At 45.7% G+C, this 4,724-nt stretch overlaps 1 pseudogene; it reads left to right on the top strand.

The window, feature by feature from the left end:
- The first annotated feature begins 1,854 nt into the window (after positions 1-1,854).
- LOC146058596 (olfactory receptor 6Y1-like) lies at positions 1,855-2,830 on the top strand (annotated as a pseudogene).
- Positions 2,831-4,724: the final 1,894 nt, after the last annotated feature.

Below are 4,724 nucleotides of genomic sequence, written 5' to 3'. Positions count from 1 at the left end.
GTGTCTGTGTCAGTAAATGCCATATATGTCAGTAAGAGGTGCCTGTGTAGGGGTTTATGTATCAGTTAGCAGTGTCTGTGTCAGTAAATGCCATATGTGTCAGTAAGAGGTGCCTGTGTAGGGGTGTATGTATCAGATAGCAGTGTCTGTGTCAGTAAATGCCATCTGTGTCAGTAAGAGGTGACTGTGTAGGGGTGTATGTATCAGTTAGCAGTGTCTGTGTCAGTAAATGCCATCTGTGTCAGTAAGAGGTGCCTGTGTAGGGGTTTATGTATCAGTTAGCAGTGTCTGTGTCAGTAAATGCCATATATGTCAGTAAGAGGTGCCTGTGTAGGGGTGTATGTATCAGTTAGCAGTGTCTGTGTCAGTAAATGCCATCTGTGTCAGTAAGAGGTGCCTGTGTAGGGGTGTATGTATCAGTTAGCAGTGTCTGTGTCAGTAAATGCCATCTGTGTCAGTTAGAGGTGCCTGTGTAGGGGTGTATGTATCAGTTAGCAGTGTCTGTGTCAGTAAATGCCATCTGTGTCAGTAAGAGGTGCCTGTGTTGGGGTGTATGTATCAGTTAGCAGTGTCTGTGTCAGTAAATGCCATCTGTGTCAGTAAGAGGTGCCTGTGTAGGTGTGTATGTATCAGTTAGCAGTGTCTGTGTCAGTAAATGCCATCTGTGTCAGTAAGAGGTGCCTGTGTAGGGGTGTATGTATCAGTTAGCAGTGTCTGTGTCAGTAAATGCCATCTGTGTCAGTAAGAGGTGCCTGTGTAGGTGTGTATGTATCAGTTAGCAGTGTCTGTATCAGTAAATGCCATCTGTGTCAGTAAGAGGTGCCTGTGTAGGGGTGTATGTATCAGTTAGCAGTGTCTGTGTCAGTAAATGCCATCTGTGTCAGTAAGAGGTGCCTGTGTAGGGGTGTATGTATCAGTTAGCAGTGTCTGTGTCAGTAAATGCCATCTGTGTCAGTAAGAGGTGCCTGTATAGGTGTGTATGTATCAGTTAGCAGTGTCCGTGTCAGTAAATGCCATCTGTGTCAGTAAGAGGTGCCTGTGTAGGTGTGTATGTATCAGTTAGCAGTGTCTGTGTCAGTAAATGTCATCTGTGTCAGTAAGAGGTGCCTGTGTAGCGGTGTATGTATCAGTTAGCAGTGTCTGTGTCAGTAAATGCCATCTGTGTCAGTTAGAGGTGCCTGTGTAGGTGTGTATGTATCAGTTAGCCGTGTCTGTGTCAGTAAATGCCATCTGTGTCAGTAAGAGGTGCCTGTGTAGGGGTGTAGCGGCTCCTACTTTATGGTAGGAGGGGGCTGCCGCTGGCTATGATGGCTGCACCCCCAATTTGCAGGGGCCCTCTCAGCATTTCTATGGGTGCGCCAACTGTTGGCATGCCCAGGAAATGCTGGGCGAACCCCACCGACCGTGCCCTGCCTGTCACTCGGACAGCGAGCACCAGAGCGAATTTAGAATGTGCAGAAACGCTGTGAGGGTTTCACATGTACATTTTTGAGCACGTGCAGTTCCCCACCATCAGGGATGAATTCGGACCCGTGCAAACAGGCCTGAATCGCCCCCATAATTATTAACATTGTCCAAAGTTGCAGAACCTTCTTGCACAAGACCTCAGTCCTGAAAACTGCCCCAAATATTCCCCCCAACTTCAGGAGGTCACGAACCTCTTATGGCGTCCAACCACAGGGGGGAAATTACTTCCATTCCATACGGTATGTTATTCTCCAACCAGAGCTGTGGGACTGGGTTTGAGATCAAACAAACATTTGCTTTGTCTTCTTGTCCTACAGGATCCTATATATAGAGATATATATATATAAAGTCTCAAGGAAACCCTAATTTCATTTAAAAAAAAAAGCAAAGATGGACCAGTTGTTCAATGTCAGCACCCGCCTGGTTCTCCTGGGTCTTATGGAGATGGGACGATTCCAGTTGCTGTATTGTGCCTTTATTTCTATTATATATTTATTTGTTATGCTTTTGAGTATTACTATTGTATCTGTGGTTATGACCGAGTCAAGTCTACACGAGCCCATGTACATCCTCATATGTAAGTTGATCTTCAATGGAATGTTCGGGAGTTCCACCGTGTTGCCGAAGCTGATAGTTGACCTGATCTCCTCATCGAAGACCATCTCCTATGGTGGATGTATGACGCAGACTCTGTGTGTTTTCACTCTTTGCATTTTTTTAAATGAGCACGTTTACCCTCATGGCGTATGACCGGTACCTGGCCGTCTGTCACCCATTGCACTATGTCACACTGATGACCAACAAGAAGGTTCTAACGCTCATCGTTGGATGTTGCATCATTTCCTTTATAACCCTACTTGTAGCTCTTCTCCTGACTGGGGCTCTTCCTCTGTGTGGTAATAAGATAAATAATATATACTGTGATAACATGTCCCTCGTTATTCTGTCCTGCTTGGACTCTTCTCTCAGTAAGCTCTATACGGCTGCTGGGGTTTCCTTCTACCTGATTGTCACCATCTCAGTCACTGTCTTCTCCTACCTGCAGATATTTGCTGTCTGCCTGAGAGTCTCCAAAGAGTCCCGTCAGAAAGCCGCCCACACCTTGGTCACCCATTTACTCAATTTTTCTGTGTTTTTGTTGGGAGTTTTTTTTGTTGTCATCAGGTACAGAGTGAGCAGTGTTGACCTTCCCATTATGGTCCATGTTCTCCTCTCTATTACCCCTGCTGTTTTCCCACCGCTTCTCAATCCCCTGATATACGGGGTCCGGACACACGCCCTAAAGATAAAAGTCATTCACCATTTGCAGAAAACAAACATGTGGCTTAAAGGAATAAACTTCATCCATAGCTGTCCTAAGTGACTGCAAAAGCAAATCAAAGCCAGTATCAGGTTAGAAGGTCCATTGTAATTGTAAGAGGACATTGATTTGACCCAAAGGACATAACTGCTGTGGCGCTGTTCGTCACCATGCGATCCCCCCCCCCCCCTCATGTCCTGGGATTTTTACCTTACTCTCAATTTAACTTATGATACAAATGTAGCGGACCTCAGAATGATGTTTTTATGCATACAGTTTAATACCAATAGGACGTCACTGTCAGTCACAGTGAAGCCAGAGCAGTCTCACAGACGGCATCTGGCTTCATTTTAGGCAGAGACAGTGGCAAATTTTTCCTGGGGGGGGGGGGGGGGGATATTGCGGCCCTAAGGTAAAAACCGCCACTGCCCATAATTGCATGGCACACAGGTGAGCGGGAGTAGCAGGTCAAGGGCAAATGCAGGATTTTCATGGGGGTTTCCATACATATATGTATGTGTAGTAGAAATATATATATATATATAGAGAGAGAGAGATGTACCACCGCACTCGCCAATCCTAAGAATGGGGTGCAAACAACACCCACACTTCCCAGGGTGGGGTGCGGTGGCCTGTGACCACACACTCTAGTAAATACAAACACAGGGGGCCCAGCACTCACTACAACAAACTAACTCACCTTAACATTCAAATAATTAATTAAATAAATAATGGGTTTTTAGTTCATGAATTGATCAATGCATTTAAGCCTGCAGCCCATCGCCAAGGGACCCCATTTCACTGCAAGTCCTACACTAACAACTGGTTTTCTTAGGAACCTGGCAGCTGCTTACACATCATAGCTTAAATGAACATGTGTTATTTTCTTGAAAAAGTATAGAAATGTCCCAGGGCGCAGCGAGTCCCTGCAGCCACAGATCCAAATGGAGGACCACTCCACAATCCTCACTTGACGATATTCCCAAACAAAAGATGAATCTGTTGACGCTGAACTTTGTTTGCCTCTTGATATCGTGATTTTCTCGTGATATCGGAAAATAAAGTGTGTAAATAATACAATAATTATAAGGAAATTAATGGTGTAACAGGAGGGACCCCAAAACTCGTACCAAAACTCACAGTGGGGTAGGTGCAAAGACGAACATAAAGGTATCTTTCAATCTTCATTTAGAGAATCACCAATGGGTAGGTGCGATCTCCAAATGTCAGATGCGAACCGTAATCAGTATAATAACGGATTGATTAAAGCGTGTAACGGTTTCTTTAATAGCGAATAACAAATTCTCGGTACTTGTTTCCCAGCACGGCGCCCAGATTTTCTACGTACGGCACCCTAGGGAAATCGCATCTCATGTGCCATTATAGCGGCATGCAATGCGATGCGATGCAGTTTTTTATGTATTTTTTTTCAATCATTGTACACCACAATATCGCATCACATGTCCAGCAAAATCGCATGCGATCACATGCGATTTTATAGGGTGTGCGATGCCATGACATTATGTATACAATAATATGATTATATGTCCCAAAAATAGATTTAACGGACACCCCCTGCCCCCCCCCCCACTATCCATACCACCCTGAAACGTGGCAAATGGCGGCGGAACACGTCCTCCGACTTTTTCATTACCCCCACTATCCACGTTGGTGTGGAGTTGATTTTATATAGTGTGGCGAGCGCAGCAAGGTTCGGAGCCCGAAGCGTGGCGAGCGCAGCGGATTACTTTACATGTATTCCGCGTCCAATCGCCACGCTTTGAGCTGATGGCTCGCTGCGCTCGCCGCACTATATAAAATCAACTCCATGCCGACGTGGATAGTGGGGTAATGAAAAAGTCGGAGGACGCGTACCGCCGCCCCTCGCGGGGTTTGCCAAGCAAATAGCTTAGTGGGCGCGGTGCTAGGAAGCAAGTATCAACTTCTCCAAGGATCC

Source organism: Crinia signifera, chromosome 2, assembly GCF_055691185.1.
Source record: "Crinia signifera chromosome 2, ASM5569118v1, whole genome shotgun sequence".
NCBI classification, from domain to species: domain Eukaryota; kingdom Metazoa; phylum Chordata; class Amphibia; order Anura; family Myobatrachidae; genus Crinia; species Crinia signifera.
This window is presented reverse-complemented; position numbering and strand designations above follow the sequence as displayed.